Source organism: Tenrec ecaudatus, unplaced genomic scaffold, assembly GCF_050624435.1.
Source record: "Tenrec ecaudatus isolate mTenEca1 unplaced genomic scaffold, mTenEca1.hap1 Scaffold_1451, whole genome shotgun sequence".
Lineage (NCBI taxonomy): Eukaryota > Metazoa > Chordata > Mammalia > Afrosoricida > Tenrecidae > Tenrec > Tenrec ecaudatus.
The window spans coordinates 126,582-139,871 of record NW_027457934.1 but is presented as its reverse complement, the minus strand read 5'-3'; the positions used below and the strand labels follow the sequence as shown (position 1 = coordinate 139,871).

The window sequence follows — 13,290 nt, the reverse complement described above, 5'->3', positions numbered from 1 at the left end:
GACAAACCAATAGAGGCCCAGTGAGGCTCAAAGACTTTCCCAATAAAATTACCTAATGAATAGAAACACAAGAATTTGATTTCAATTCTGACTGTAGGGCCTATCAGCCTACACAGACATGTTGGAGGGCTTTGGTCTCTACACAGGAGCTGGCATCTAGAAAGTAGTGTGAAACTTCATGGAACGAACAAGAGCACAGGTCTCTGCACATGAATCACCCCCTCCAAACTCAGGCAGGGACTGGAGCAGAACTTCCCCCTGGCCAGGGGGCTGTAGGAAGTCCCGTGTGCTGTGCGTATTAGCTTTCCTAACACCGCTAGATTGCGAGGTAGAGAATGAAGACTACAGTTGAGAGCAGGTGTCCTGGTAGTCTGGTGGGTTGCATGCACAAAGTCATCAGCTGGAAACCACTGACTGGAAAAGATGAGGCTTTCTACTCCTGTGAATTGTTACAGTCTGGGAAACCCAGAGTCAGTTCTACCCTCTCCATATGGTTGCTGGGTCAGAGTCGCTGGCAGGGAGTTCGGAGGGGAGTACTGTCACATGTCCTGCAAGCACGTGGTGAAGGAATGGTGTCGAGCACCAGGCCAGCTGCACAGTCCCTCACTGGCCAGAGCCACACCCACCTGGATGATCTCCTTGAGCTACTCTACGGCCTCCTGCAGCTCCTGGATCTGGTGGCTCATGGCTTCGTTAAAGCGGGAACTTTTTCTAAAATCTTATTCAAAAACAAAACCAAACTGAAAAGAACCCCCCCAAACCAAGCAACACACTCAGGGAATTCTCATTAGAAAAGGGATAAAATGATTCCAGGTGGGAAAACACATTTGAAATAGAGTTGGCATAGTTCTAAACATAGGACAAGCTACTAGAAACTTCTTCAGAGGTAACAAAAACAGAAATTTACCTTTGGGCAATAAGCAGGAACAGCTCCCCGACACTAACAAATTTGCTGAAATAATGGCTCCAGGTCAATTCCCTGGCTGTCGTTTACTGGCTACTTTCTTTGCATGCAAAACAATTATTGGTGGCAATTCTCTCCTGTCCCTCTTGAAGAAACCTTCCCTCCAGCTGTCTGTGCTCCAGTAAGAAAGCTTTCCTCCAGCTTCTTTCTCCTGTTAAAATAAAAGGGTTTTGTAAAAATGAAACAACAGGCAAAATTTCTGAAGAGTGTATGTGGGAACGGGGCATCTTTTGTAGTGGAGGGGTCTTGCCCTTCTATGGAGACCTATTAATTTTCCAAAAAACTGGCTCTCACTTTGGGGGAGTTCCTGCTCACTGAACCCCATCTTTGTACAGCTGGGCCTGCCTCATTCTGCTTTTACTTTCCACCTGCCAGACTGCTGACGGATAGCCACCAAACTGGGCCATCTCTGTGAGGTCCCCAGTCCTGGAAGGACTTAGCCCAGCAACCTGGAAATGCCTATCATGTCTCAGTGCACGGTGGGTGCGCGGGAATGTCACTTCAACACCCTCAAAGCTGAGTATGCTCCCTGCAGAGGCCCAACCAGCTGCGAAGGAGCCAGGGAGTTTCCAGACCTGTACCTTAGGTTCACCCAGCTCCTGGGGGAAGTTACTTCTCAGGCAGTTTCTGGACTGGGTTCACCCTGCACCCCCACCCCCCTGTCCAGCCCCCAGGAGAAGGTGACAAGACAGGACAAACCTCAGGAGGAAGTCCTAACGTTTTGTTAAGGTGACCAGATTTTAACATTGGTAAAGCGGGACACCATTGACGGAGGGTGGGGGTAGGATATTAGGGAGTTCTTGACCAAATATTTGGTCTATATGGAGCAACAAAAATTTCCACAGAACGCAAAAATAGTATTGTAATATATATATTTTTAAATTTCAACGTTTAGGTACAATTTACAAATATAATACATTTTTTAAATTATGCATAGTAGTTTATTCTTTAGCATCTTTCTCATTTGAGTGAATTTTTTTAGCAGATTGTTGTCGTTGTTTAAAAGGCCATGAAATTTTCACAAGAAGTTGTTAAATTATATTTCACACATAAAATGGCTTTCAAAGTCTCAACACTTAATTGTGATTTTTCTGATGTCCACACTTTATTTACCATAGAAAGAAAACACGTTCAGTCGCAGCATTAGTTCCTGGTAAGGACAGCGCATATTCCACAATTTTTAGAGCATTATTGTATGGAACATGGGTTGTTTCAAAATCATGAAATCTTTCCAACCATTGGTTCTCTATAGTGATTTTCGCTCATGCCCAGATTTAACCTTTTCCTTATCAATACATTTCATGATATCTGCACAATTTATTGTACCTTGTTCTTCTAGCTGGCTTATCCTATTACGGATAGTTAATGGAAGAAAATTATTTTCTAACCGCTCCTGACATTGAAATTTTAAATTATTAACTTCATTTGCTACTTCGATTACCAAAATTTTGTCATCTTCAATAAGTTTTATAGCATTTTGAAAAAGAGCTGCTTGATTGTGTACGAACTCTAGCCAAATTTTTGAAGATTCTTTTTCAAAAAACTCTTCTAAAATTCTAGGACAGTTATCCTGTGATAGAAAGTAGGATTTAAAAGGATTGTATATTTTCAAAGTTATTTCGACAGCTGACAAAAGACCTAACCAGCGCGTTTTACTGTATACATGGTTCTCATATTCAACTTCTGCAGTTTCACAATATTCTTTAAACATTCCAACGCACACAGTGTATATATAGAATAAGAATATATTTTAATAACAATATTTTCCACATTTACGGGCAACCAATCAGCAGCTGTTTGAATGGCGCTATGTATTATGTGCGCTGCAAAACCAACACCAATATTTTGATTAAGGTTTTTGTTTAATTTATAAAAAATATTATTTGTACCTCTTCTCACTTTTCCTCCAAAATTTGCATTTGTGCTGCTTGCACAATATGCAATCATTTAATGTTTTAAATTTTCTCAAAATATTAATCGAACTGAAAAGTATTTCAGAAGTTTGGCCAGACACAGAAACAAAATCTAAAATTCTAATTTTTATTCCAGTTTCCAAATAAAAAATCTAATAATGGTTTGAAATAACTTTATATCCTTATGATTAGATGTGTCAGAATATATGGATATAAAATTAATTTTTCTAGATTTTTGTTTAATTCTGAAAATGCAGATGGGGAAAGCACGTTGCACAGAATTGCCTCGGATTTTGCTCTAGCAACGGCAAAATTTTGGTTGATTAACTTTTTGAAAACTTGTGATGTACCGGCCACAGATCTGAATGATTGTGATTAATAGGCATGAAAAGACCTAAGTCCTTCTGCTAATGCTAATTTCTTTTCTTCGTCTCCATAAGTTGTTTTCTGAAAAATGTCCCTTATTTTGGAGAAAGATGGAGCAGTATGTTCTATGTTTTATGTTTCTGTGTCTCCATGTGCTCTGAAATACCATTCTTCCCGCCGTGCGACACAGAACATTCACCATTACATTTCCCACATTTTACCATGTAATCGCTTGTTTTTTAAATTAAAGGAAATCCACTTCTTAAATCATTTAATTTGCATCCTCTTTTCTTACTCATTATGTTAAAATCAAAAAAATAATTTAAAATTATATTATAATTATATACCTATTGCTTCAAAACAAAGCAAGTAGGTACAAAATTACATGAACACATTTTATTGTTAACTTTATAGATTAAATTGATAAAGTAACTATATATATTAAATTATTTAAATTTTAATCTTATATTTCTTTCTAACTAACAATACTAACTTGTATCATTTTTTCTCTGAATTTGCCGTAAACACAAGTCGTGTCACTTTCAAGGCCAGCACCAGACTTTTTGCCGCCACTATAAAATATAGAGCAGTCTGCTAAATTCAAGAAAATTTATGTATTTATGAACTAAATTAATAAAATTATTTAGCTAAATTATCGGATAACTGATTTCTTGCCATCACTTTTTTAACCAGCACTAGCACGCAGTACGATGTGTATCGTCTGAGAGACAGTTACAAAATGTTTTAGTCGTTGCCAATGCCAAAAAATGCCACTGTTCATTAAGTCCAAACAATGGTGGCGAACTCTAACAACTGGTCAACAGTGCGAACTTTGATAAACAGTTCTCGATAATCAGTTCTTATTGTTATTATTAAAGTTTAACATTATAAAATGATCAAAAATAATATAAAACTCATACCTGGCGAAATAGCCACATGTCAGCCAAGAACAGTATATTCCAATTTTCCCGCCGTTCCCTAGTTTGTCTGCATTCTTCCTCAAAATCGGGACTTTTTTAAAACGCCGCGGGGCGATTTGTTAAAAATCGGGGCTGTCCCGCCAAAAGCAGGGTGTCTGGTCACCTTAGCGTTGGGCTCCAGCTGCAGCCACTCGCTTCCTGATCGCATTCATCCTTCGTGGTGAGAGAAGCACCTGTGAGCTGCAGACGTGCAGAGACTCCGGGAGGGGGCGCCGCTGTGCGAGAGGAAACAAGGAGGGGGATGAGGGGAGACCTGCAAGGCGATGAGGGAACCCCGACGCCCAAAATGCCAGTCTGGGATCCCCCTTTCTCCAGCAGGGAGTCTCCCCACAAAGCCCTACCAATCCCAACACTGGGGGATGGGACCAGTCTCTGGGACACCCCACCACATCCCAACACACTGCTGCTCGGGGAGGGGGAGGAGGGGAAGGGCGCTTGCACCCCAGCCTGGCTGCTGTATGCACCAGGGTCGCCCCAAATGGCCCGGAGCGACCACCACCTGGGCGCGACCACTACATGCGGCTCCAGCTGCTGGCGCTTCTCTGAGACCACGCCCCCGAGAATGGCAAGTAAGACTCCCACTCCGACCCTCACTTCCGGCTAGGACACCGCCACTTCCGGCCCATCTCAGCGTGACCCGGAATGGGAGGAGCACAGTCATGAAACCGTGTAAGTGAAAAATCAGTGCGAAGATAAGACTTCATTAAGCATAGGCATTTAGGAAAACACGTATCGTACGTGATGTGGAAGAGATTAATATCACACAAACGGCAGTGCCTAAATTGCCACCACCATATTTGAAAGTTTGTTCTTCATAATACTGGCTATCCAGGAAGGGATTCCAATGAATTGTAAATAATACAATGTGTAGGTCTTAGAAAAAACAAACACCCAGATTCTTATCCTGACAAACGGTTAGATTATTATCAGATGTATGATCAAAGTCACATACCTCAGTGACTGAGCTAAAGGCATCAGCCTCCTTATGTGACACTGAATATCCACGTCATAAAAGGTGACACCGGAGTCACTTTGATCATGGATCAGGATATCATTCTCTTACAACCAGAATCTGACAGCTGTGCTCAGGGTCACGCAAAACAATTGACAATGTACTTCTACCATATCAACACAATTTTAATGTTACACAAAACAAACAATGTTTTCTTCATCTCTGGGATATTCAAGTAAGCTTTAACTTCCATGTGGTGTTGATCCATGTCTGAGACTGAGAAAATAAACCACTACATCACCTGTCTAGTTTTGGACTATTTTTTAAGGACAGTACCTGCTATGCTAAAGATGAAACCGTATGTTCTATAAAATGGAAAAAACAAAAGCCTAAGGAGCTTTTACTCTGCTCTCTATGGTTCTATGAGTCAGAAATCATATAAAAGTTCTGACTTTATTGTTCTTATTTTAAATACATTTTCTTATTCCATATAAGTAAAACCTTAGAGTGTTTGTGTATTTGCAAACCAGAGGCAAATACAAGAGATACATCGCTTCAACCGTGGTGCTATGTAACATAGAGGGGCAGCAAACAATAGGAAACCTTTTTAGATAGACAAAGGCTGAAACCACGGGTACACAGGGAGAAACATGATTTGGAAGTAGTTTAGTGACACCTAACAACCACCTCCCTTGTACAGGGACTCTATGTACAATAAGTACTGAAATGTTAGAGTGTTTCTTTTTTTAAATAAGCCGTAAAGTAATTATCATTCTAGAATCATTGTTGAAAATATATAATCATAGTTTTAATATATATACCTGCTAGATGAATCAATCGTCAAGGACAAAATTGAACAATGGTTGATTTGTTTGAGAAACTATATCTATTACGTTAATGCATTAGAAACTTTATAAGAAAGCTTTAAGACTACAGGGAATATGGGGTAAAATTATTTATAAAATACACTACAACAGAATATATTATACTGGTGTTTTAACAGTAAATTAACATATTTGATGCTTACAAAACTCTATTGCTTTAGGAGAGTGATTGGATCATACATCACAACAGTTTATCTTTAGATTTGTGGAAATGGATGGATTGAGTTAGAGAGCACCTATCTCTGCCTTTGAGTTCATATTTTAATTTGACTGAGAAGGATTATTACCAGGGATGCAAGGATCTTTCAATATTAGTAAAACCAACCACATAAATAGGACAAAGAATAAGAACCATATGATCATATCCATAGATGCAGAAGAGGCATTTGATCATATCAAACACCCATTCGTGATGTAAAAAAAACACACTCAATAACATAGAAACAGAAAGGAGAGACCTCAACACATGAAATGTGTTAAAGGAAACACAGTCCACAAAGGACAATTAGTTGAATGGAACTTGCTGAAAAGAAAACACTTATTCACAAAGAAAGGTTTCATCAAAAGAGCAATACAGAACCCACAGATTGGGAGGAAATAAATCTGTAGCAGTGAGGAGAGAGGACGAGAGCAGGGGAGGAGAAGAGGAGGGGGAGAAGATGGCAACGGAAGGACGGTGGCGTTTTCAGGAATTCCCCATCTCCATGCTCACCTGCACATGCACAAGGAAAAGGAGCCTTGAGTCTGGGTGCTGAGGCACTGGGAGCAGAGCCTGAAATCCGTGTCTGAGGATGAAGCAGGTTGTGAAGGGTCTTCCCGTTGTGGCTCTTGATTCTACAAGGGTCGGGCCTCTTCTTCGACTTGGGTGGTTGAGGAGCGTTCAGGCGGAAGCCAGGAGAGCCGTGGTCAAGGGGAGCAGATGGCATCAGACGCTGTCAGCGTGGGTCTGTGGTCCTAGCAGCTGGATTGTCTCTTGGTGAAGTTCCCACTTGGGAAGCAGGCCTTCCACCCACCACGTTCCTTTCAGTTTGTCTGTGTGTCTGGGCTTGTGTGTTGTTGTGATTCAAATGCAAACGCGTCCCAAATGCAAGCAGGGCCTCCCAAAGAGGACAGGTTTCAGCAGGGTTTCCAGACTAACAATGAATGAATCCATTGCCACTCAGGGCCCTGAGCCTCACCTCCAGGCCCCGCCCTCCCCAACTCCCCCATTATCTCCAGGCCCCGCCCCTTCGCATAGGCACCGCCCCTTTATCCCCACATGATGCAATTTCCTGAGGACCCCACTTCCTCCGCCTGAGAAGATCCGTGGGAGCGTCCTACGTGTTTCTACGGGTGAGTGGGTTTCGTGTTTCTGTGCTGAGCCCAGGTGCGGAGTCCCCGCAGGCCTGGCTCCCCAGCTGTGTCCGGGGTCCTGCGGACGTTACGCTTCCCGCACCCCGTCCGCCAGTGTTCCAGGTCGCCGCCAGCCCCTGGGACATTTCCAGTGAAATCCTTTCGGAGCTGGCTACAGGCCTCTGCCCTGGGCCCGGGAGTCCTCTGGCCGCTTTTCTTGCTCAGAGCTCCGCCTGCACCCTCACCCCTCCCTCCCGAAAGGCGTGGGTTCTTCCTGGGGCCGGTCCTTTCCGTGTCAGGTCACGGGCCTGAGAGCATGGGGACCCGAGTGGCCTTACTAAGAGTTTAACTTCTCAGCACCTTGCTTTGCAAAATGGTACCATCGCAGCACGGTCCCAAATCCCCGCATAGTTTAAGTCCTCACAGAGATTGCAATCTCCCCACAGAGTAAACCTCCATTGAGTGCTTTCTGCCCGGGAAGCAAGATCGTAGCTAATATGACCGCCAGGCAGAGGGGGCTTTGGAGTGCGGCCAGCTCCAGGAAAGGTTTTCATTTGGACCTTTTCGGTGTGGACCTGAGTAATCTTGAGACCTGCATAGAAGTTTCTTGGAACCAAATTCTAAGTATGTAAATTCTTTTTTCCCTTTTGAATTATTTTTTTCATATGTTAACTGTTTCACCAATTTGTTTCAATTTACTGGGTAAGAACTGTGTCCTAATACTAGCTCCTCATTTTAAATATGTGTCATAATTATTTCTAATACAAGATAACATCCAGATATATAACTCTTACATATCGTAAGATAGGATCTTATTAAAATAAGCTACCATTTTCTCTATGCCCCCACTGCATGGTAATGCTCGAATGTTCTAGCCTTTTATCCAAGTGTTCTTGATAGAGGCTTGTGTGACCCTGTACACTGCAGTGGATTCTGGGAGTGATGCCATAGCACCTTAAACTCCTCCTTATTGTTTCTAGAATATAATCCACGTGGTACCAGATGGCCACCTCATGGGACACAACTGCTTTCATTTCATGGAGCTGCCAGTCCTGTAACCACTGGAGCAGTAGGGCTTCTTCACAGACTAGTTTAGATAGGCCACGCTGACATGTTTTTCAGTATAGACATGGTGATTCTTTTTGGGAATTATTTTTGTTATTTTGATTTGGTCATATTTTCAACATGACATCCATGTGCATACATAGACATGAATATGTGATCTTGTTAAATTTCCCCTTTGGTTAGGTGCCATGGAGGTAAATCCATCTCGTGGCTACGTCATGTGTTACAGAGCAGAACAGTTCCATTCTGTTTCTGGAGCATCATATTGGTGGAAGCAGATCTGATCTTCCCCGGTAATGCAGATTGTTTACCCCATCAAGGCCAAGGGAGGAGTCTAGTGCAAGCTGTTTGTGCCACCTGGAAACGTTGATTGTCCCTGACCCACCAAAACAAACTCACTGCCACAAATCAATTCTGACTCATAGTGTTCCCCTGTAGGTGTCTAAGATTAAAATCTACACAGGAGCAACCAGCCTCGTTTTCCTCTTGCAGATGTGCTGGTGGGGTTGAAACTGCCAGCCTGGAGGGTAGCAAAAAAAGCCAGAATCCATTTCTTTCCCCTTAAAATGAGCCAAATCAAGCAGACACCATCAAATCCACACCAGCTCCTGGAGACTCCATGTGTGTCAGAGCACAGCGATGTTGCAGAGGGGTTTCAGTGACTGGTTTCTCAAAGTGCATCACCCAGACTTTCTTCCCTGGAGACTCTTGAGTAGACACAAACTTCCAATCGCTCCATGAACACTTATCCATGGTAACCATCTGTAATGCTCAGGGACATAAAAAACAAAGCAAGGTACCCATGTGTGTGCATACACACACTTTGAAAAGCCAGAACCTGTATAAGTTGGAAATCTTTCAGAGAAGGAAAACTCAAAACTATAAAGTGAAGTTGAATTTCTAACTATAACATGAGAAACCACACAGTTGAATTTGTAAAATTTGCAGGTCCCAGAAAAATAGTCATTCTGTTAATTTTCAGCTATCAAGTTTTTATATGAATCATACAAATATACTGTAACCAAACTGGACTTTTTACAGTAGCTAGAGAATAAAATTAATATCAACTCTAATAGATCTTCAAGAGAAATGTTATATATAAATAGCTTAATGTTCTTTCTGGGTTTGCATGGAAGATGAACAGGTATCCTAAAGATTTATAAGATGTACAGTATTTGAGGAATTAAAAAAGATTCATTACATTCTATTTAGCATAATATTGTACTGTTTAGAATAATCTCTTAGGAACAGATCTGCAGCGGCTTGAAAAGGTTCATGAATAAATTCCATTATCTTTATTCCATTTTTCCATGACCTTTTTGAAAGCCCCTTGTGCATTCAAGGCATGAATGATTGGCTACCAATGAGCTCCTTGTATCTCAATTCGGTAATAGTTGGATAAATATCAATCATTTTTCCTACCATATGATTCCCCATGGTGACCATATGTGGTTTCAGAGTAAAACTATGGTCTGTAAGATTTTTCAGTGGCTAACTTCAGAAGTTGGTTGATTTCTTCTAAGGTACTGCTACTTTGTCTTCAGTCTCCAGTCTTTTGTTTGATAGCTGAGCACTCAGTTGGTCGCATTACTCGGGACTCCACTTAAGGACCTACATCTTGAAGTGTGAGTTCTTGCAGTCAGAGCCCTGTATTGCCTGTTGTGTCATGAATTAGCTTCCCTTACAAATTGGTGAGTGTTTTCTCTGGGGCTGCTTTTCTTTTTCTGTTGGTCTTTCATGTGTTACTACAATGGTACTTTATTGTATGTGGAATATATCAACAAAAGCACCCCTTTGTCACAGTGGGTTAAACATTGGGCTGCTGCCCGCAAGGGCAGCTGTGCAAACTCGGCAGACATGCGCAGAAGATGAGTCTGCCTGCTCCAGTAAAGATGTACAGGCGTGGGAGTCCCATAGGGAGTTCTACTCTGATAGCTCTGCTGTGAGTTGGACCAGATGTGGTGGCAGGCAGTCCTGTGTGGACAAGTCAATGGCTTATTCTTGACTACTTATTGGCTATTTGACACTAAATGCAGTTAGATTCACATTTTTGTGCACTCTTTTGTGAAGTGCAAAAAAAAATTGCAACAGTTTTGGGAACTGATCTATTTGTGGAGGAGAGTTGTTTTGGAAATGCTACCTTTTTATTGACTTCAGTCTTTTTGTATATCTTCATTGATGAGTCAATGACACACCTTTCTGACATCCTTTATCCTTATTAAAATTCATTTGGTCAACCTGGGGCTTAACTATTCTTAAAACATGTGAAGTACACTCCTTCCAGATGCCCTGTGGTCTGGTATTTTCTCCTCTAGGAACAAACTCTTGGTTAATTCCTTAGTTAATTCCATTAACAAACTCTTGGTTAATCCCTTGGTTAATTCCATCACATCCTTCAAATCACTGTTATCAATGAGTTCAATTAATTCGAATACTAAGCACAGAGGACGAAGTTCTCCCCTAAACAAAAGTGTCCCATAAGCAGACACGCAGAATGGTTTCACTGTAGAAGTCAGCTGAGAGAGTACCTGTGTGTCCTTCCCCTGTTTTGAGGACAGATGTTTGCTCTGGGTCATAACTAGATGAATTCATTAGCGGCAGTGAAAAGAATAGCTTTCTGGTTGTGAGCTGCCATCTAGTTTCCCCACTTTAGAACGACACGATGCACCCATGCAGTGGGTTATGCGTTGGGTTGCTAAGCACACATCTCAGCAATTCAAAACCACTAACTGGTCCCCAGGAGAAAGAGGAGGCTTGCTACTCCTTTAAAGAGTTGTGGTTTCAGAAACCCACAGGGCCTGTGCTACTCTGCCCTATAGGGATGGTTTGAGTCAGAATTGACTCAATGACAGTTATTTTTTTTTAATATACAACAGAACGAAACCCTGCCTTGTTCTTTAAGAATGGAATGGTGAATTTGGGCTCTTCACATCTTGATCATTAACCTGAAAGCTCCCATTTGCATTTCTTATTCATTGTTGCTTGTTTTGTTTTATTTTCTTGCTAGTGTGTCTTCATGCTCTTTTTATTTTTCCAGTGTGGGCATTTCCATGTATTCTTACTGCTAATGAGCTTTTCATTTGGTGAGTGAACATGGAGCTTCCCTTTCCTGGCCATGAAGACCTGAGTGCTCTTTGACTCCTTCAGCCTGTACATTGAGAGTTGAAGTCTTTGAGTAATTGAAATCTGAGCATTTGCAAACTCATCACAGGACCCTCCCATGTTGTTAAAATCTTGATCGTGCCAGGGTTTGCTGTTCCCTAAAGTGATCATTTTTGTTTCTCCCTACACTAGCTCACGACATGTAAACATGATTGTGTTACTGCATAGATTCCACCTCTGTTGCATTTCTCATAAAAGTTAAGACCATTAGACCTTGTGTTTTTGTTCTTGTTAGTTGCTGTGAATTCATTTTCAACTCATAGCCACCTCATGTGTCCAGGGTAGAACTCTTGGTTTTGGAATGGTGTGTCCTCTCAGAACATATTTGCCTTGTTTTGTTTTGATGTGTTCAGTGTTGTATCTGTTTGCTTGCTGTTTACATTATCTCAATCACTCTAATAAATGAAAGAGCCGGATATATGGGCTTGAGGTAAGCAGTCTTTGTCTGAGACTCATGGCTTTTGGGGGAAAATGAGTTCCAGTTTGATGAATTCAATTGGTTGATTTTTTCCATCTCCTATTCGTACTACACAGAAGATCTCTAGATCACCTCTGTAACTGATGACTGACAGACTAACAAACTCATGGCATATGAATGGAAATGTAGCTGCCAGGCATTTAGCTGTACACTCATGGACCTGCATGCCGACCTGTTTCAACAACTCCCCATTTGAGCACTGCGGAAATGTACTTACTGGTTGGGGACTTTCTTCAGCTGTATCCTATTGAAAAGAACATCTGCTTAAAAGACACAAGAGGACTAAATGAGCCAATGTGAACAAATCTGTTTGGAAATTGTTTCAAAATTGTGGTTGTGGGGTAAATGCACTGTGTTACCATGAACATGCTGTGTGAGAGACCCTAGTGGTCATTGGTGTAAATGATTGGTTGCTGACCATGGCCTCTGTGGTTCAAGCAAACCGGGCACATCAAGGGAGGTCGATGAGGCTGTTTGCGCCCATAAAGAATGAGTCTTGGAAACACTACTGAGCAGTTTCAATCACTGTTTTATATTCAAAACGGTTTAGAATTGGCCCCAAAGCACTGCATGTGTCTTTTGTTCATCATAAAGGAATGGAACTTAGACTTGTGAAGGCTTTAAAATAAGTCACTTGGTGCACTGTGCGGATGAGACTTTTGAGAGGCTAATTGGATTGACATTTACATTCCACTGTCAGAGCAGAATTGTAGAGTGACCGTGGCCACTTGTGTCACTGTACATTATTGCTGTGCTGTGAAATTTTAGATCAAAGTGCAGCCTTTTCTATGGTGTTGTTAGGTGTCATCGTGTCCATTCCAACACCTAAAACACTATAGCAGAACGAAGCACAGCCCTGTCCTGCACCATCCTCACAAATGTCCCCATGTTTGAGCCCATTGTGACAGCCTCTGGGTTGGTCCATTTTGTTGAAGGCCTTTCTATTTTTTGCTTCTCTTTTCCCTTACCAAGCATGATGGCCTTCTCCAGGGACTGGTCTCTCCTGAAAAAAGTGGGAACAAAAGTATGACAAGTCATAGAAGCCAGCCTCACGGCTGAGAGAACGCTAGCGGTCATCATGTTCAGCTAGTCTGCTTTCCATGATCTGTAAATGTGAAAAAGTCTTGGAGTGGCCCATCTCAAAGCCTGGTGTGTAAGTCCTTGCACAGTTTAACAGTTAAACACAGTGAAATT

General features: G+C 41.8%; 1 protein-coding gene and 1 long non-coding RNA gene across 4 annotated transcripts in view; one reads left to right on the top strand and one right to left on the bottom strand.

The window, feature by feature from the left end:
- Positions 1 to 7,226, bottom strand: part of LOC142436075 (uncharacterized) — a 28,094-nt gene extending 20,868 nt beyond the window's left edge. The window contains exons 1-3 of the long non-coding RNA XR_012781760.1: positions 6,772 to 7,226; positions 4,164 to 4,438; positions 908 to 1,115 (exon numbers count right to left, since the gene is read on the bottom strand). This is a non-coding gene — a long non-coding RNA (uncharacterized LOC142436075). The remainder of the gene's footprint in view (positions 1 to 907; positions 1,116 to 4,163; positions 4,439 to 6,771) is intronic.
- Positions 7,227 to 7,312: 86 nt separating this feature from the next.
- The window catches only part of LOC142436072 (uncharacterized), a 31,686-nt gene continuing 25,708 nt past the window's right edge, over positions 7,313 to 13,290 (top strand). For 2 of the 3 annotated variants that reach the window (XM_075539998.1, XM_075539996.1), the window contains exons 1-2: positions 7,313 to 7,391; positions 7,838 to 8,015. The gene's annotated coding sequence lies outside the window, so the exon portion shown is untranslated. The remainder of the gene's footprint in view (positions 7,392 to 7,837; positions 8,016 to 13,290) is intronic. The other variant, XM_075539997.1, reaches the window with a different exon arrangement.